The sequence below is a fragment of the Triturus cristatus genome, chromosome 3_2, assembly GCF_964204655.1.
Source record: "Triturus cristatus chromosome 3_2, aTriCri1.1, whole genome shotgun sequence".
Taxonomy (NCBI): Eukaryota; Metazoa; Chordata; class Amphibia; order Caudata; family Salamandridae; genus Triturus; species Triturus cristatus.
In genome coordinates, this window is record NC_140584.1 from 110621889 (window position 1) to 110643803 (window position 21915).

At 42.8% G+C, this 21915-nt stretch overlaps 1 protein-coding gene across 1 annotated transcript in view; it reads right to left on the reverse strand.

Annotated features, from left to right (window-relative positions):
- GPR39 (G protein-coupled receptor 39) overlaps positions 1–21915 on the reverse strand; it is a 215390-nt gene that overhangs the window by 63407 nt on the left and 130068 nt on the right. The gene's annotated exons all lie outside the window — the stretch shown is intronic.

Genomic DNA, 21915 nt, shown 5'->3' on the forward strand with positions numbered 1-21915 from the left:
GTGGCCATCTCCAGCGCCGATTCCTGCTCCATCACGGCCTGTTGCAGGGTTGGTTTCTGTGCAGAAGGGAGTGATCGCAGAGTTCCGTTAAGACGGGGCCTGAGCCAGTTGGATTGCACCTCCACCCCACGCATTCGCCGGTAAATGCCATCCAGAGACTGAGCGGGCAAGGTGTGTTCAAGCCAGTCGTTCGCCGCTTCAGAGCAAACAAAGAAATGGGTTTACTGGTTGTAGATGATTTTTAAACGTGCGGGGAACATCAGAGCGTATTTCAGATTGAGGGCTTGGAGCTTCTTGAGCGGCTGGTAAGAGGCCCTCTGGCGCTGTACCTGCACAGTGTAATCCGTATACAGTGAAATTCAGGTGTTTCAAACAATATCGGGGGATTTTCCCGTGTTTTCTGCAAGAGGAGATCACAGTCTCTATAAGTGAGAATGTGGGCAATAAGTGGTATGGGAGGCCGGCCAGCAGTCGGCCTGCCCGTAGGGATATGGTGCGCATGTACCACGCAGAAGAAGGCAGAAAGACCCTCCGGGGCCACCCTGTCTCTGAGCCACTGCTCAACCTTTAGAGCATTCCGGTAGCCCAATAATGCGGATGTTATTTCGCCGCGCCCTTCCTTCCGCATCATTGGCCCTGTCCAGCAGGACGGTCATTGTTTATTCAAGTGCACCAGTTGGGCAGCATGATCTTTTTGTTGAGGCACAAGGTCAGACAGTGTGCGGGTGTGGTCTTTGACAGTAGTTGCGAGGTTACCATGATCTGCTCGAAGGAGGTTAAGGCCAGTAGTAAGCGTGCCCATCTGGTGCTCGATAGCTTGGCGCGTGTCCCGTATCTCCTGTAGAATCAGGTCCAATTTATCAGGGGGGCGCGACAGGACAGTCGGCGTGATGCAGCTTATCCAAAAGGCCTGGGAGGCCGACTCTGCAGTCCCCCGAGGTGGATCCTCAGTGCCGGGCCCCTCTGGTTGCTTCCCCCGCTGGTGCCCCATGGCGATGTGCGCAATGGCGAGAAGTGGAAATGAAAGGGCCACTAGACTCCCGTAGCAGTCGTCACACCCAACACACCGTTAAGGCCACACACCACCGTGCAAGTGTACAGTTCATGTGGAAGCAGTCTTTAGGCCGCAGGCGGGGGGGAGATATTCCAGCCAGGGGCAAGAGCAGGTTCCTGGGAGAGCGCGGGCGGTACTCACTGTGACCAGTTCCAGTCTATGGGTCCGCACCCACACCAGGGTACAAGCAGGAGGCCCAGATCCTAGTCAGCGCAGCGCCGGTCCTCAATTACGGCCATCCGGTCATGTGTGTATTTGACTCGCCGCAGTACCACAGAGCCAGTCCACTGCACCCCCGGTCCGCGCCCAGTCGGCGGGGCTCCTCGTCGCACAGGGTCACAGGAACGCTCTCGGCTTACTATGAAGTGGCTCCAGCCACATAGTCACGGGGGTACCAGCAGCAGCTCCAGGGCGGGCACCGCAGCCACTCCCAGTGGTTCAGCTAGTAACAGCGTGGCAGCCGCACACTCGGCCGGCCACCGTTCGGGAACCCAGGACACGGCACACCGACGGAGGGCAGACGCGGGGGCCGTGCAGCAAAGCACTCCGCGCTGCCCCCTCCCTCTTAGAAGGTTCGCCGTGGAGCAGGCAGCACTCTGCAAGGTAGTAGGCCCCCGCGTGGGTGCAGATGTAGGAGCCGGGGCTCTCCGCCCCCGAGCTCCCGGTCCAGCTGAGGAAATATGAATTTTATGATCAGATTATGTCCCCTATCTTAGACCCCAACGGCTCCATGTACATGCTACAAGTACATGTATGTTCCCTCCAGTTCCAGTTATGAAGACGCAAATACATGTGCGTCCACCATCAACATATCCTCTTTCAGATCCGCCATGAATGAGTCGGATATTCCGTTCCTAAGTATGAAAGGCCACCGACTTTATGTGGTTCACTTTCCACATTTTACAGTTCAGGCGAGTAGGCCCTGAATTCTGCCATCAAGCTTTTCCTGCCTTCTACCTCTGAAAGCTCCAGTCCGAGCCCGCATCTGTATCCATGAACTTTGTCCTACTCCCTGCGCGGCTAACGATGCCTGATCCGGCCCGTTGCCTGCCAAAAACTGTATTTCACCTTCAAGATTATCTGCTCCGCTCCTCATCCGATGCATTCCTGTCTAGTAGTTTAGGTAAACATTCTTCCAGCTACCGAGCAAAGGGCCAGGCCTCACTGTCCTCACGCAAGTAATTCATAGCCCTGTTACTATGGAAGATTCCTGCCCCCTCGCATCTCATGTAGACACTTAGACGCTTGTACACGCACTAACAGTCAGTATAGAATAGATTTCGTCCGAGAGACCTTTCCTTTTGGATAGTACAGTTCTTTAAACATAAGATATTAGATATGATTTGGGATTAGGTTGACATGACCCCTCAGACTTCTGTCTCCACATGTAGAGCTAAATGTCAAGTCCCCTTCACCCTCTAGTTGCACGTCAATCACACGTCATGCGGCTGCGCACGCATCTCTGCCAAGTATTTCTGCTGACATTGCAGGATTCTCTTATGGATCCACCCACTTGTGACATCATGTTTAATGACGTTTCTAGTTACGCCTATGTTTACGCCTATTTTCATTACGTATGTGTAGTATTATCTCTATTATCAGCTGTTACGCCTCCTGCATCTGTCTTAATGTAATGCTTTTCATATAAATATCTTTACTTGTCAATAATGTATTGCCTTCCCTTCCTGAACCCTCGCGGTGATGGAATTTGATGCCTATGGTTCGAACCATAATTCCTTTATAGAGGAATAAAGCCTTTCAGAACCTCTAATACCACGGATTCTGCCTCTTATTTTTACTGAGTTATTCTTACTAGACTTTACCGCATGAAAAATAGTACAGGTAATTAAATATTTACCACATAAATTGGCGCCCGAACAGGGACACTTTCTCATCTCACGCGCCGGAGGTGCGTTGCAGGCCCGGTCTCCTGCCACAGCTGGACGGACACAAAACGCGTACCCGCAGGATTTCCTCTATCTCCCTCCGGCCAAGCGGGGGTGACTGAGGCTGCGATCAACACCCAGACGAGGCGGTGAGAAGTGCGAAGTATCCCGACCAGAGCCTAGCTGAGAGAGCAAGATCCGAGGTATACAGAGGCCCACCAGGTTCCGAAGTTCCGAGTCCAGTCGAGTCCAGTCCGGTCCAGTTCAGTTCAGTTCCGAGGCCTTCCGTTCCGTGCTACCCGGTGAGTACCGTTGCCGGGGAGGCATTTAGACGTGCACATTAGGTTGTGCCGGTCAAGACGGGTTTGGGTACACAAATCCGGTCTGCACTGTTTCAGCAGTGTATCTGTACTGTTTAGCAGTATATCTAGTATGTCTTGCATATAAATCAGTATTATCTAGTATTAGTATTATGTCAGTAACTAGTTTCCTATTAGTTATCATTGTTCGTTAACTGTTAAATGTTAAATGTTTCAATACGTTCTACATATTGTGGTGTGAATGATTGTTCAGTATTGTGTTTATTGTATTAAGTGTGTTCAAGATTAAGTAAATAGGGTCTAAAAATGCCGCTCTTTTCAAAATTAAGACAGATCAAAACCAGAAAAGGGGTACTCGAAGAAGCTGTTCCCATTCCACCTAGGGACACTCCAGGGTACTTTATGTATCATAAACATGGCCTAGATGCCGTATTATTTCTTGATTTATGGGTGGACTACACCAAAGATTTACCAGAAAGTCAGAGATGGCCCGCAGCTGGGACCTGGGATGCAGATTGCATCATGAGAGTAGAAGAAGTATTATGGAAAAATAAAGCCAGACAGTCACAGAAAGATGCCATTGAATTATGGCGTAAAGAATCATATAGACGTATAGAAAAAGCGCTCAGACAGGAAGAGAAAAGTAGGGAGAATTCAAATAAAGCCCGAGAAAATATATTAGTTGAGGAAGGTACCCGAGTAAAAGCAGAACAAGTAGATAGGCAACGAAACACTCTTATGAATGGTATGTATCCTCTTCTGGCCGAAGGGTTACCCCAGGCCACCCCGGAAATACCGAAAGACTTGACGCCTCCATTACTCCCGATAAAAGCACATCCCAAAACAGCAAAAGACGTTTTCCTTTCTTCCTATTTAGATGATGTAGCTCCTGAATATGCTAATGCTCCGCCACACGCACCGCCCACCGATGGTGCTCAACGCCAAGATCATCCGTCTGTATCCCCGCAACAACAAACTCCTACGCACATTCCCACAGGTCCATCTGTTACCACCACTTTTCCCACATCTACAGTTTCTATCTTACATCCAACAAATCCTTTCATGCCTAGCACCTCAGATGGTGCGACAGGGGGTACGACAGAAATTTTTGCCACGCCACCCCGAGGAAATAAATTATCCCTTAGAGATTTAGCGTACGAACGTACACCCCAACTAGCAACTTCCGACATGTTTAAAGAGCATCTAGTGGATTGTAGATATGATCCTGTGCCCGGTAGACGGGACGGTATGCTGCTGTCATCACTACGTATACGACGAGCTTCAAGGTATTTAGCGACGTTACCAGGAATGCTGGCACATTTAGACAATATATATCACTTTGTCCAATCAGGGCGAGGCCCTGAAAGTATTGACGAAGCCATGGAATACCAGAAAGTGGATGTACAGAGACAACTGTTACGCTTCTTCATAAACTGTGTGATCAGAAACCAAGACAGGCCTGAGGTAGAGCAGAAGGAAATACAAGTACTTACCAAATGGGGTCAGAATATATCAGAAGGGAAACACGATAAACAGACATGTATAGTAGTTATGTGCCGAAAGATCCGCAAAGAAGTAGAACGAATACATAAAGAAAGATTAGAGACAGACCAACATGAATCAGAGGGAGAGGAGGCCGAAGAATCAGAAATGCCCACAGGACACTTAGAGACAATGGCTTATGTAGGTAAAGGAAGATCTTTTAATAATACCAGATGCTTTAATGATCCGATACGTCCGATACGTCCAGAATGTAACAGAAATTTTCAAGCCCCTATGTTAAATACAAGGTCTCCTGAACACCTATTCCAGGCTGCTGATAAACTACTCCGAGACCGAAGGGGGTACCATATGCTCGATTCCATGGATGAACAAGAATTGGCCAGGTCAGCAGTAGAATGGGCTGACAGTCCCGGCAAATACAGTGAAGATGCACTAGCACACACGTTTCTGAACCTTACCCCATACGAACAGCGTTTAGCTGGTATATACATGATTCAACACCTCCTCATATTATATAAAAGCCAACAATCCGATCCTGGACCCCTACCTGACATATTGACAGAATTACTCACGAATAAATGGAGAGGGTCAGGTACTGATTTAATTAAAGAAATTCTAGAATTTCGAAACCAGTATATAGTTTTTGTATGCCAAGAACATGTTCCAGTTCCCACTATGGGAAGAAAAATGTATCACATAGATAGACAGAATCCCTTACGCGAAGTACACCCAATCAGAGGTGAAGATAATACCTTTAAACGCGTGTTTGTGTACACGCCCATAACTAAAATTGAATTATTAGAAATGAAGAAAGTAGTACCCAGCCATGACAAGGATCCAGCAGGTTTCCACCGTGAGATAAAAGACATGTTACTCATGGGAGAGTATACCTACCCCGACATTATGAAAATATTAAAAGTACTAATGCCTGCCGGTATTTACGAGAAACTCAAAGAAAAGGAATGGGAGGTAGGAGACCAAAAGATAGAGTGGACAGCATTAGAAAACGAAGAAAAGGCCCGAGCTGCAGGATCAGGGCTTGGGGAAAAGACTACAGCACTACCAGGATTACTAGTGCAGGTATTGCCACGTTTATTAACTACGAAAAAGGAGGACTGGGGTGCAATCTCAGCCTGTAAACAAAAGCAAGATGAAGACACTAGTGATTTCTATTCCCGATTTGAAAAATGTTTTGGTATAAATAGTGGCATAAAAGCAAGTAGCGAGTCATATCCACATCTGTTTGTGACAAAATTAGTTGAAAATTCCCTACCGCAAGTTAAGAATAGAGTATTGAAATTTGAGAGTACCTGGCAAGGTAACACCCCGTCACAGATGTTACAGATGTTACAATATCACCACAATAGAATTAGAGAAGAACAAGAACATGAACAAAGACGTATGAAAGACACGAAAATGAAAATGCTTGTGGCTCAGTCAGTTCCAGCTGATGGTCATAAAAAGGGTGATTCCGCAGGTCCGGCGAAAGGGACATGCAACTATTGTAAACAACAAGGTCATTATATACACGATTGTGCAGTTCTGAAACATAATATCGCCACGGGTAAAACTCAGGAAAGACCACGTCCACCTAGACAGGATCAGAACCAACAACAAATCCCTCAGCATGCACAATCTAGGCTAGTTCCGCAACAGGCAGCTCCACAACAGACCGTAGCAACATCACAGCAGCAGCCTATTGCTGCAACACAAGCAACAACACAACAGATGTACCAGTATGCACAAACTGATTATCCCGATTATCAACGATACACATGAAATAGCCTAGAGAGGGAAGTTGGCTTACCCCTTATCGAGGTTCCTGTAGATCAAGAGGGACCTTATGTACATAGTGAACTATTAGGGGAAGACAGAAAGTTTTTACTTGATACAGGGGCAAGCAGAACAACTATACGACGCAGTGAAGTTCCAGGGGCACCCCTCTCAGGCTCCCAGAATATTTCCCTTGGATTCTCAGGAAAGCCTATCATTAATGAAGTATCGCAACCCCTCCCACTTACGGTTGGTCCATTGACACGAACTACAGATTTATTGCTTACTAAATCATGTCCAGAAAACTTGTTAGGTATAAAAACATTGAAAGCTCTAGGAGCTATAATATGTTGTTCTCCGGATGGAGTACGATTATTTTTACGTGACTTCAAAGGTCACTACGTGTCTAGAGACATGGATCACCGGCTGCAGAATTTACCTACACATTTATGGGCACAAGGCCCCACTGATGTTGGTTGCATGAACATTACACCATATCGAGTCACAGTAAAAACAGGAGTGGTACTACCACGAATGCGACAATACAAGTTACCACCCGATGCTGTTGTGGCTTTACTGCAAATCATTGACGAGCTCATTGGACAAGGAGTGGTTGTGGAAACCGACTCCAATGTATGTAATTCACCGATAATTCCGATTCTTAAAAGAACGGATCCAAAAGCACCACCAGTATATCGATTAGTTATTGATCTGCGCGAATTAAATAAATGTATTGTACCACAATACCCTGTGGTCCCAGATATCTCTTCATTATTAACAGCTATTGATTCAGAAGCAACGTTCTTTACTGTAATTGATCTCAAAAACGCCTTCTTTAGCGTCCCAATAGATCCGGAAAGTCAATATTTGTTCGGATTCAGTTTAAATGGGCGAAGTTTTAAATTCACACGCGCACCTCAAGGATTCACAGAAAGCCCCAGCATCTATAGCCAAGCATATGATCCGCCTCTCCCACTGTGGTGGTTTAGTGTTGGTCACGCGCCGACTCTTGCCATCCTCAGCTGCCGTGGCGACGGGCAGCGGTAGCAGCGGGTTCCCCGGCGCCGGCCTCCAGCGGCCCTCTCCACCGATGACGCAGGGCCGAGGTGCGACGACGACGCTCAAGGTCGAGGATCTCAGCCGTCCCGGGGGCCCACAGCCCCATCGTCGCAGACGTGTGATCCCAGTGGATTACGCAATCAAACGGATAGCTTTTATGGTAGGAAGGCTCCCAGGGTCGGCAGAAAGGCAGGGTGAACAAAGTCCCGGCCGGGTGCTCCACTACGATGCGGCCGCCATGTTCGGCACCTAGCCATGCCCACCCTATATTAATATAGTAATGACAGTGCCTTCACTCCATCACATTGCACGTTGCATGCCTTTGTTTTTGTTCTTAGATTTCAGTTTTATTTCTACTATTGTTATGTATGGCTTTCTCTAGAGATACTCTTTTTTTTTTCAGTTACTAAATGTTATACCTCGCTGCTACGACTTATAAACAGTTGATACCAAAACTGGCTACCTGCTGTTGTGCTGTCATAAAGGCCATCCAGGCCAGGTTGATAGGCCTCAACTGAGAGCCTGATAGCGCAGCTCTGCTTTCTGCTTTCACTAAAAGCAAAAAACAGAGTTTCAGGAGGGACAAGGAAGGCATGGAAAGGGGGATTGGTTAGGGATTTTAGGTAAGTATTTTTTTTCTTAAATTTAGGCCAAGGAGGAGAGGCTGTGTTATGTGAAGAAGGGGCAGATGATTCTGGGGGCCATACATGACATAAAATTATATGTTCGCTATATTATTCACTCTTGTTGTCCATTTGATGCCACTCACAACCCCTCGGTGAAAAATATCCCCGTAATTCACTATTACCCATCTATAATTCTACATTTTGTTCTTACAGTGGCATTCAGAACTACACAATCTTCATCAGAGCATGTATTTGTAAATATCCACTCTGCTTAATTTCTTGTGTATGGCATCGTTGTCCTGTTGTGCATTTGTGATCAAGATGTTATTCGCTGCTTTTGCCAATGCATAAATAAATCTTCTAACAGTAGTTATGCTACTACAGTTTTGACAGTGCACTAAAAATGCCATCATGTTTGCACAATTTAGCATCCCTCATGCACCAAAGATACAACACTAACACTCTGAAAGTGCCTTGTAATGCAATATACATTCCCTCTAGTTCTGTGGAAGAATCAATTGCCTGTTTGATGTCTATTTGCCACACCAGCTAGCTTGCTCTCAGCCGTTATGACCAAATTTATATAGACAGAGAATGGCCAGGATTCGTGGTGATTATGATTTTTTTCTAGTAAAAGTGCCAAAACGTGACTGACAACTTTGGCCAAGCTGACAATAACATTTAAACACTAATGTTAAGCAATTTTACGTGCCCTTGAATGTCCCTGTAAAATGGAGTTTTTGTTATGCAGTGCTTACTTAGCTTGCAGGTGGGGCCTACCAGCACTCATTTTTGGGTACCGGCATTTATTTGTTCTCGTCAGACTTTAACATGCAACAAGAGAGAGAACAATACAAAAGTGAAAACCTGGGAGAAGAGTAAGATATAAAAACAGGGATGAAAAAGAACATGCGGGGTGAGACAGAGGGGCTGGTAGTGTCTGGTGATGGATTGAAGATGCATGAGATGGAAATTAAGACTATGCAGCCTTGATATTCAGCATCCTGACCTTCTGCAATACTGGCGGCAGCATCTGAGAAAACGATTTGGCCCACGTAAACACTGCTGCTCTGTCTATGGATCACCATTGATGGATGAGGAAGAGCAATTGAATGTGCGTGCACTCAGGCTTGAGGAGAGGTGCTTCTATGAGCTCAAACTTCTAATCCTCTTAGGGGCATATTATCAAGCCAGGCGATAAAATTATGTTAGACGTCCTTCACATTTAACATGGGCTTCAATTGGAATTCCACAGAGCATTATATCAAGCCCATTATCGCCGTTTTAGCGGCAGTTTTCTGCCGCTAAAGCGGCGATAATTTTATCGCCTGGCTTGATAATATGTCCCTTAAATTCTTCTTTCCAGACTCTTGGTTGTAGCTCCACCATGCACGATAAGTAAGTTGAGCAGCTAACTGCAGTACACACAACAGTTCATTTGTTATATGTTATGTTATAATAGACTTATACCGCGCACTAATACTCGAGAGTGTCCTGGCGCGAGAATAATTAATAGGGAAGACTGTCAGTAATAGCCACCTTTTATTTATTCACTGTTACAAAATTTACTGGGGAGGATTTACACACTCAGGGCTGGAAAGGCCGTTTATTTCAGTGGGAATTTCCCCGGTGGGCTGGAGCCTTTAGAGACTGGTTTTGAAAGCCCAGGACCAGTTCTGGTGCATCTGTCACTTTCCCCAGCTCCCTTAGGTTAAGTGCAGCAGGCAAGGGGAGGCTTTAAGGGAGAGAGAAAGAGAAGGAGAGGGGGGAAGGGAGAGAGAAAGTGATCAGAGAGGGAGAAGAGAGAGGGGAGAGAAGGAGAGAGAGAAAGTGTATGAATGGTCAGAATCAGATTACACGATGAGATGGAGGGAGCAGGACTGGTTTGAGCATTTTTGCAAGGACGACTTTTGGATCCCCAGTCCGACCCCGATACAATCAATATTTATTATTTTTTTCTGAATTGCTAAATGCCACTGGAATGGACGCCAACCAACGCTTTGGCATGTTCAAGGGTAGAAATGTCAGTGTGTGTGGGGGGAGCCTGGGGGGTGTGTGCATGTGTCAGTGTGCATGTGTGTGTGAGCGTTAGCACATGCACGTGTGTGTCTGTCTGTGAAGGTGGCAAGTGATCATCATTGATATACCCTGTAGAATGAATAGTAAATAAGCTGCTTAACTGCTTGTGCATTCAGTTGTGAAACACATACATACAGGAAGTTGTATTTCAGTAGGAGTAGCAGAAGTTTGAAGTATCTGCCGTAATGTTGCCAGAACGTTTAATCCTGGGCCTTTACTAAAAACAATTGTTGCTGTTGGTAAGATTCCACCTCAACTGATACAGTGAATTCAATGTGAGTCTCCAGTATTCCCAAAATGCAATTCACCCTAGTTGATGCTGCTTGATCCTCCGGGTGCATTCAACAGCCTTAACCTCCAGTTCGGCTTTCGACAAGGGAAAGCTGAAGTGGAGTGTCGGGCAGCACCAATGATTGGTCGTACTCATTTCCTGGCAATAAATTGTCTAGAGTGTGCATTAGAAGGATTGTGTCTACACAGACCCTGGTACTCTGCATGGTTCATGTTTGTCTCAAGGCCTATACATGTTCATTCTTTACATCAGTTAATATCATGCACCAGTGTATCATCACTTTCATTTTTATTCTAATACCACACAATATGTTACATTTTCTAGGACTCCTGACCTTTATTCAATTCACACTTCTAACAATAGTTGGCCATGTCTTAATGCATCTAAGAAGGGAAATTAATTCCAGCTATCAGCAGGTATTTGTTGGTACCTTTTTGTCTCCACCCAGATCGAAGTTAATATCTTGGCAGTCTTTCTTTTTCTCCATCCTCAACACAAAAATCATACTAATACAGTGGCCTATTTTTACAAAATTACACCAGTGTTGCTGGAAAAAACCTAAGGCTGACCTTTCGAGACCAATCATGGTTTCAAAAATGAACTACTGCAATGTCCCAATCAATGCTGTGGTTAAGTAATACATCCATTGACTTCAGGTTTTATAATACTCTACTGCTAGATAAATCACCAACAGAAAACGTAATTCCCCTCTTTGAGTGATTTGATTGACTCCCAATTTCTGCCAGGATGAACGTATGGATTTTCCTCATAAAGGTATCCATGGACCCCTTCCAGAATAAATGAAATCGAGGTAGATATACAACAATACTCATAAATAAATGTATGAGCTACAGAGGAAAAATCTGCTGGCAATTTACAAACTGTGCAGAAAACGGTGAGAAGAAAAATATTTGGATTTCTATGCTAGTCATGTATTTAATTCTCTTGCATAAGATGCTTGTAACCTGGATGACCTAACATTACTTAAGACAACATGCATCTATTCTAATTTATCTTCTTTTAGTCATTCTTATGAGCCTGCAGGTCTATGAACTTGAAGCGTTTAGAAAAAGTTCATGTTGGCTATGAAGAGTCTCTAGACGCCCATCCTGCCTAAAATTGAGACTCTAGGGTTGTTTTAGACTGTGCTGTCTAGGGAGTGCTATGAAGTGGAACAATAATTCTCTTAAAAGTCCTTTGTACTATTATCTTACTCTAGTTAGAAGCATAGAACCATTATTGTCTCAAGTTAATCTGTTCAAGGCCGCTTGAGAGATCAAAGGGTAAAGCTTGACTATTATAATATGGTACACAATATGTGGTGCAAGTTGCACTAGATCTCTTGCACATTGTAGAGAATAAGGGTGTTAGGATAGTCATCAAGGGGCAGATTTATTATTTTTTCACGCAACATGGTGCAGCACTGACACTTGCTGCACTGTATTGAGTGAAAGAAAGAGAATGATTTTCTCCATATTTGCCAAGATATGGAGCATTTCTGTTCTTCCCTTGCACTGGCGCACTGTGTGAAATTTACAGGATTAGAGCCTCTGCAGTGGCCACGTTACATAGAATGGAGGTGCTTAGCTCTTGAGGACAAAGTGTTAAAAAGAGGACATGCGAGAGAGACACTTAGGTTAATGTCTTAAGGTATATTATCGGTCAGGTGACTTATCAAGAGTGCCCAGTGACAGCGATCCAATCTAAGCCTCTGCAGAATGAGTAGACTGAGACCATTTCAAGCATGAATTTGCAACCCAGAGACTGATTCTTGCGTGTTATGGATTTTCTGTACTGCATGCACACCTGAGGGAGGGTTTGCAGTTTAGTGGGTCAGGATCCGTGCTGTACCATGCAGATCATCGAAGATGCACTGCACTCACATGTTTGTTCCTCAAGAAAGAGACCTTCAGTCTTTCCTGGCTTTTCCAAGGAAGCCAAGGAAAGAAGGTAGGAGCTGCAAGGAATCAGGAATTCTCTTCCACCGCAGAAATTGATGATTTGATGGTTAACCGAGATACTGAGCGCTGTAATTAAGAAAGACTTTCTACTTCCAACACTTTTGATGCACTCCAATGGTTTCTGGAGGACTCTTGAATAAGAATCCAATGAGGAAGACTTAGTTTGCATTTGCCAGTGCATGTTGGGGGTCGACAACACACAAATGTTGGAGAGAGTGTGGTAACTTGTCTTGTATAGAGATAAGTGATCAGAGGTATACTGTGATCATCATCTCCCTGGTTACAATAGCAAATAGAATTTGTCTAAACTATTACATGCTGCCTTGTTTGAGCGATTCTTGGCAGAGATCATTCATTTAGGTATTGCTGTATGTAATTGAGTTTGTTGGCAAATACAATAAAAACTCTGAAATGGAAAAATTGGCAGATCAGAGGTGGGCGTGGGCAAAATTCTAATGTTGGGAAAAGTGCACTTCCCAGACTAAACTGTATGAATATGAAAAAGCTCTCAAACTATTAGCAATATCTTTAGTAAACCATAATATACTACATGTTGCGTGTTGTGAAAGAAAGCAACTTTTTCTCCATCCGTAATATACACAAGAATAAAAGAGGAATCATTATTGCACCATCAAATACTTATAGTGATGTCCTTCATTTCAGTGACTAAGGCACTTTGCTATAAATGCACATAAACAGATGTAGCAAATTATTTTTAAAGCAGTGCAAGTATTTATCCTTGGTCGTGATTTGTACTGACTTTGCAATTCTGTTTAGCTCACCAATTTCCAGTTAGTGTAATTCCTACATTACCATCAAAAAGGCTGCAAACAATTGCCTTCAGTACTCTGGACTATATATTACGCAGACCCATGACTATAGTTAAAAAAAGAAAAAAGCCAGAGGGCCTCATTTATGAAAAGCGTTGCATCGCTGCGTGAAAACGCCGATTCAACACTTTTCAGTGCGCCCTCCTTGCGACACTATGTATGCCCCGTATTTACTGTACGGTACACCACGTCGCAAGGAGTTACAGATACATCAATATTTCTGACGTATCTGTAGGCGTAGTAATGAAGCATTGCCGGAGTGTGTCGCAAAGGTGACGCAACTCCAGCAATGGGTCATTACACATGGGCAAGTCCCATGTTAAATGTGCCTGCGTCAGTCTTAAGCTGCTGTGAGGCAGACGTAAGATTTTGATGCAGTGGTGCCCCATCTGATAGATTTCACTGTGCCACTTCTAGGAGGTTTTTTGCGGAGGAACGCCCACCCTGCATATATTACACCTGACGCAGGTATAATGTAGCGCAGTGACGGATCTGCTTAGATGCGTCACTTTGTAATATAGGGCGCAACATGGTGCATTTTTTACTCTGCCGGTGCGTCATAAAAAGTGAAGCAATGGCGGAGCAAAGTGATCATAAATAAGGCGCAGAATCCCTTTAGCAGGAGGTGCAGAAAAGCTTGCATCCTCCATTTTATCAGATACTCAAACTGCAGCTTTTTGTTGTTTCACCTGAAGACTGGTATGTCTTAGGATGAATGGTGCGGTGCCAAGATACAAAGATTAATCAGAGTTTGTTTTTATAAGCAGGGATTATTAAAATCACTAGTGCATCATGTAAATGGGAGAGTAGGGGTTGAAAATAGCATATCCCATGCCCTCTGTTTAAATACCATGTTATGAAATTTATAATTTACACACTGGGCAGCCTACCATTCTTGAGTGCGCATAATTTTGTACTTCGTTGTGCGTGAATGATGAATAGCAATATCTCCCAAAGTGATTTAGAATCAAATTGTTTTACTTAATTTTCATAAAACGAATTCCAGAGGCAGCAACATAATAAATATACCATTTCAGCAGTGTGTAAAATTGTTATTATCAGACCTACTGCCCCAACCAAAATTAATCTCATTATTTCATTTTCAGAATTTCATATTTTTTCTAAGTCAAGCCCATTAATCTGAATATTACACTTTAACAAGTTAGGAAATTGAACGCAAATGCACAAACTAATACATTCGAGTTCTGTTTTCCCATCTACAGTAAGTATGCGCATTTAATCTATTTTATGTAGCACCAGCAGTCATCATTAAAAGCAAGCGGTGGACACAAATGTTAAATTGTTTCTTTATTGCCACTACATCTCAAATGGCATATTATAATAGCCTACAATTTACATTTCACATTAATTGTAAAATATGTTTGAAATGAGCAAATATTTATTTTAATTTGATCCATCTGCTTAGTGAAATTATGGAACGAGGGCTCTAGATTCAGCACTTTGTAAACAATTTATATGTTTATTTGTTCTGTGTTAAAAATGCCCCACAGCCCATCCTTTATGAAATTCACTAAACAGATTACTTCACATTAACCTGATGGTTGGAAGCCATCACTCCTTTTCACTTCATTAATTTATTTCCTAACCCGAGCTAATTATTCAGAATCACATTTTCCAAGCCTGTTTACCACTCAAATTGCAATCCATAAATCATTTTGGGAGATTTATGGGAACAACATCGACTTTAATGGGAAACTACACAGGAAAAGTGTAAAGCAAAACCTACAAGTAGCTTCCAAGAATAAAACCACTATGTTAAACTATTCTAGTCGGGAACACTTCCGATTGTATTAAATGTGTGAAGGGAATATCGGTCAGAATTTATTAAAAATGATGAGCAGCATATTTAGAATGCTCTGATGAGTAAAACAGAATTGCCACAGATCTCAGTGAGTGAATGTTGGGTGGCTCACTTGGTACAGTAGTTTTACCAACATGAAGTCTCAAATTGGGTCCCAATATCATAATCAATACAGAAATGGGGTCAATCGATATCACAATTTATATTTGTTTCTGGTCCAGGGAGGACCTGGCTTGGCAGTTCGGCTGGACTGTTCCCATGAGGCACAGGGTCAAGGCCATACTAATAGCAGAATAAACTAGCATAATGTAGCATAATATACCATTAACCAGCCGCAGCCCGTGCAGGTAAGAGCGGTGGTGTGGTAGGACCGGGTGGAGGTGGGATTTTGATAGACGATGACAAGGGAAAATTCATTATTTATTTATTTCCCCCACCCGGCCCCACCACTCTTACCTGCACAGGCCGCGGCTGACATTAACAATGTTTTCTAATCGTTTTTTTAATGTAATCTCTAACGTACCCTCCAAGACAAACTGACAAGCCGCTTGTTTCAAAAATTTAGAATGGAATGTGACCATATCTGCCAGTCCTAAATTGAAATCTCCCGTACTGGAGGCACAATAGAACCAATGTCAAAGGGGACTGCAGGAGTTCCAGAATTATGTTTCCAATTCAATTTTAGATTGACTAATACAAACTCAAACAAAACTCAGTGACTTCTACGATTCTCTGGGGATTCTCCTTCAGGGTCAATACATAAGCATTAAACCAAAAAAGGCTTAGCACCAAGAGGACTTACAATTTTACTTAGGAACTACACAGCTAATGGGAATAATTATTTCCCCTCAGCTACTGGTATTGCATCCAAATTAATGTAGTCCTAGCCCTCTTTAATTTCAGAAGAAACCAGTATAGCAACCCTCCAATCAATACATAAGCAGACATTCTTCATTGTTTTGTAAAAACAAGTTCTGTAACAGGCTGACCGTGCATTGCTTGATTATGGTGTGGCTCTGTCAAAAGAATTAAACAGGTTCTTTGATTGGAGCCTCAAGCTATGTTTCTTGGATGGGAAAAATGTCGAATTGGTGAAATAACTTCCCTAAGTAACAAACCCCTTGTGGAACTCCGACCATGCTATGATTAAGGATCAGAAATGGACTGCAACTTCAGTAGCTGAAATTAGTAGTCATAACTATAAGCAGAGACTATAAAGAACCATTGGAGGCACACATCTCTGCCTCATCACCTTTAGTCATTGCTGCTCTTTTGAGGTAGGTGCTGTTGCTTCATTGTTCTTTCTCCTCTAAATATATACAGCATCTTCTTCCCGAACACACCACTTACTGAGCACTCACAGCGCGTGCATGGACAGAGGTTCCACTTTTACTTGTGTACAGATACCCAAATCATGTTAAATAATCAGCCAGTGAGAGACCCTGGATCTCTTTTACTTCCTACTACATGAAGGATTAGATGCAGTGCACTGGTGATGGACTTTTTAGGGGTCGCCAGGGGTCACAGATGAACCTCCTAGCTTCCTCCCTGTGACCCCTAGCACTGCCTTTGTGACCCCTGGAATCAGAAGTGGCAAAATCAGTGCCAAAAAGACAGGTGCAGCCTCATTCTTTTGAGCTCATTATTAAGTATGCTAAAAGTGAAGAATTGTACATTAACTGTCGGTAAGTGAGTCTGGGTGAGTCAGGGTCAGTGAGAATGATGGAGTGAGAGTAAGAGTGAGAACAATTCAGTGTGTGAGTGTGAGTTGATCAGTGTAAGAATGAGCGCCAATGTGCGAGCAAGTGTAAGATGTAGTGCTAGTGACTCAGAATAAATTAGTGTAAATGAGAGAAAATGATTGCATAAGAGAGAGTTGGTGAGGGTGAGTGTCAGTTTGTGAATGTAAATTAGAATGAGTGACAATGTTAAGTTATGCTTGTGAGTCTGTTTTTTGCCCAGGAAAAATACTGGTGTTGGCAAACTGGTGGCAATTAATAACAAACAGGGAACTGGCATACTAGAGATAATACTTGATATATGGGACTTCCATGGCAAAAGGCTGGCACGGGCATGCTGGAGGTGATCATTGGCATAGAGAAGGACAGCTGTGCCATATGGGGGGGGCAAACATGACAAATTGCTGGCCATATGCTACTCGAGATAAATTTCGACAAGAGAGTCACCCACGGTACATGGATAACATTAATAGCAAAATCCCGGGACCAACATATTATATATAATTGTTGGCATAAGGGGGTACATATCACAAGTCACCAGAGACAGTTTCATTAATTCTAAAGGCAGGTCAACAGTTTGAAGATTGGGGTATAACACTTTCTAAGCCCATAGGGCAATGCTACCCCTTACCCTTATTACGGAAGCACAAGAGTTGATCCAATACATGCAGTACAACACCAGTTTTCTCCATATTACAAAATGCAAGAGGTGACTCGAGAGGTATTGAGTTTGAATTAAAAACACAAAGAAAAACCCAGGATGAACATGGCGGACCTTGGTCTGCTGTACAAAGGGAATGACTTGACAACCATAGGAACAAAGGGAATCAGTCGTCACTAAATCTCTTATTGTGGAACATTGCAGGAGCAAAGCATGAACTCCAGCATAACACACCTCCAGACAACTGGAAAAAATATGATCTAATTGCCCTTCAAGAAACATGGCTGATCACCCCAGTCCAAGTGGCAGGCTACATCCTACATCATGTAAAAGCATCAAGATCTCAATGACAAGGCAAGACAAAGGGTGGCCTTGCCATTTACGTCTCCAAAGTATTAAATATTACGACTTTTCAAATGCCTGCCAGAGCAACTGATTAACATCAACCTGGGGCACAGTAAAGTAGCGAATACAATCATTCTTATAAATGCCTACGCACATCCAAGGAGTTAGGGAAAAAATGCCCTATTCAACAAACGGACCACGGTAATATGGGAAATAAGGTTTGAGAGCCCATCCTGGGACATAATAGTAACAGGCAATTTCAACTCTAACCTAATATATACACCAAAGGAAAACGACCACTTAACCACAGAAAACGCAATATGGGCAGTGCAAACACAAGCACCCTCTACCTAGAAACTATATGATTCAAGCGGCAAAAGCTAGTGACAGATCTAGAGTATCTCAGAATGAGAGTAATAAATGGCAGAACACAGCAGGACAGTCCTCCGAATTTCACATACTATGGGCTAAAGGCATGGTCAATAATAGACTATACGATACTTACCTTACCGTTGCTAGCTCTAGTAAAAGAGTTTTCAAAAAAATATACCAGTAAAAGTGATCATTCATATCAGCATCTGGAACTAATTGCCTCTCCTCCAAGAGACATGATCCACCCTCCTGAGGCAGGACAAATATCAACAACCAATCTAAAGCACCTAAGATGGTCGAGCAAAACCCTTCCTCAAATAGCCACCAAATCAAAGGAACTAATAATAAAATATGATCTCATTGTGGGTTCTCAGGTAGCTGCTTGGGTAGCCTATTTAACAAACCTGCTAAATGATGCCTCTACAATAAATAACTCCACAAGACCACGGCACATGCAGCTTAAAAGCCTGGGTAAAGAAGCCCAGAGTAAAAGGAATGAACTAAGAGGCACAGTTAGATCCATAAGGGACATTGTTGTGTCTAAAAGAACTTGGGAAAAGATTAAAAACCTCAAGAAGCATTACAAAAAAGAAATTTGGGAGGGCAAGAAAATGCAAACAGAAACCTTTTGGTCCAAACTCCTTTCTAAAGAAAACCACTCAAATGCAAGAGCATTCTGGGAGTAGGGAAACGGCCTCACAAGATCACCAAAAATACTTAATGTTGCCTGTGTAACAGAGCCAGCCTGGATACTATACTTGTCCAACACCTTTGTGAAAGTGGAACATTGAAGGGACGTAGCTATAAGAACCCCTAATTCTCCATCAACGATGACGGATGACACAATAACATACCCAATTACAAAAAGGCTGAGTACCAAAACTATAGTTCAGTATTCAAAGAGTTCAACTGAACAGGTCGATCCTGTATTCACATTAAAAAAAACAGCAAAAGAGCCACAATATACCCCTAAAACTGCAAATTTTATAGTAGAAAATTCCTCAATACAATACACAGAAGACAAAGTTTCCAAAGTAATAAGATCAGGCTGAATGGATGGTGCTCCAGGTCAAACGGAATCCCCTAGCCGATATTTAAATTGGAACCCTATTTCTGGGCATCCCTGTTGATTCATTTATATAAGGAAGTGAGCAGTACGGGCATACTTCCAGAGTGCTGGAGAGGCTCTATAATTAACCTTGAATACAAAGGAGGGGACCGGACAGACCCAGCAAGCTACAGAATGTTGCATGAATAGACTCAAAAGCAAACTACTACGCCTTACTGGTTCTTAGTGACCTGGTAAGCTGGTCAGATAATAATAACATAATCCCTATTGACCAGTCTGGATTTTGCAGGGGTTCTGGTACAATCACAAACTTTCTAGCTCTAGGATTAATGGCAGACAAGGCCCTCAGACAGCTTTATAGCCTTCAAAGCGGCATTCGACCAAGTCAATAGAGGAATCTTATGGAACAAACTAAGGCAGTGGGGCCTTCCAGGACCAACCCTTCAAGCCATAATGCAGTTCTACACAAAAAGGTGGATGCAAGTCGCAGACGGCACCAGACCTAAGAGGAAAATATACACCGAAGCTGGTCTAAAACAAGGTTGCGTCTTAGCCCCTCACTTGTTTAACCTTTTTATGGCTGAGCTCTCACCAAAGTCAGACCAAGTAAACTCACATTCACCACACCTAGGTCCATAACGACTTACGCACCTATCCTATGCAGACGATATAGTTCTGTTAAGTCACAAGAGTAGGTCTTCAAAGAGGGATCAATGAACTGGAACACTTTGCCAAGGAAAACTTATTAGAAATTAATATAGCAAAAACAAAAGTTATGACCATAAGCCACCGTCTCCAACCGCAACAAATGTTCAAACTAGGAAACACGACCCTGGAGGCAGTTACAAACTACAAATACCTCGGCTTGCACATAGACAACCGACTTAACTTTCAAATACACAACAATAATTTAATTAAGAATGGAAATAGGTTGATATATGCCTTTTGCACCATAGCACAGAGCTTACATGGCTCCTCATTTAAACCATTATTAGCTGTCATTAAAGCAAACTCTTGCCGACCTTAGCCTACGCAACTGAAGTTCAGCACGGTAAAGAGGCAGCAATCCTTGAAAAACTTCAAATAAAGACATACAAAACAATATTCAGTTTACCATGGAATTCCTCTTCAGGACAGGTCCGCCTGGAATTTAGACTACTGAAGCAACATCTAGCCAGAAGGTATGCAACAAAAAAAATGTGGTACAAAGTTTGGTGAAATTGACAGAATCTGCTAAACACCGCTATCTGTAACGTGCAGGAAGATGACCCTCGATCAGCCTACAACAAGTACTTGCGGTCATCAATAAAGTCAACGAATGTGGCAGATCTTTGGCAACAGAACCTACCATATATGACATTTCGCCAATCTCTGAATAAAGTGGCAAAAAGGCATTTGCTAATTGAAGATAAAATCGCATTTTGCAGGCCTTCCCATGCATGGATGGGATTTCAATCCTATGCGGTACTACAACCCGCAGCATATTTGAGCATTACATACTCCCTATATTTAAAATGGAAGCTACTAACAATACATCTTGGGTCACTACTGACTAATGCTGACCAACCAGCTTGAAAATACAATTGGGCAGTTTCATGCACCCTATGTGGTGCAGCAAAGCAGGACTTTGTTAATTTGATCTGCATATGTACCATTTTAAAATCAAATCTGCTAAAAAAATATTTTTAATGCGAGAGGCATTCGCACCTGCAGGTCTGCCATACTAGAGTGTCTTGATCCAAATGACTCGCAGCTTAGCTGCAAATTGGTAAAATGTTTACTCTTTTATGAGAAACTAAACTGAATTATCTTGCCACGCACCAATCCGGTGTGAAAAATACAAAAGCAATTTATGTCAAAAAAAGAACACCTTATTCATTCAAATATTGTCTCTTTTTCCTGTAAATGTAATATTGGTGATAATAAGAATTTAACATGCATATTATATTTTTTATAACATGCTTAGTTCTATTGATATATTGATATGGTTTTAATTAACTTAAACATAAAAGATTTACTCATAATATACAGACTCTCCTCGTAATCTCCTAATCATGAAAAGAACCCCATTCTCTCCTCTGAACATGTTGTGGGCTAAATTAGGGACATCATATGCTATTAAGAAAATGACGGCGAATGTGAAAGACAAAATTAATAATTTTGAAATTTGAAAAGACACACACTCCATTCTGTACCTACATCAAAATCATATGTCGCCGCAAAGAGGTCCAGGGCACATGCCTATGATACTTCACAGATCAGCCCTGTGCAGCCCAAGCTCTTCATCCGCGTCCAAAAGCCCAGATGATACAAGACTAAAATCAATGCTATTGCTTTATTCTGTAATAAGCTCAAGACAACCTTAATGAACGCATGTTGTGCTAATTAGGGGAAGACTTGTGTTTTGAATTCAGTTACAATGACTTTTTGCTTTTGATGTTTGCTTAATAATGTGTGTCAAAATGCTGGAACTTCTAGAAGCTTTGTTTCTCCTGTACACATAAAAACGTAATTATATGCAATT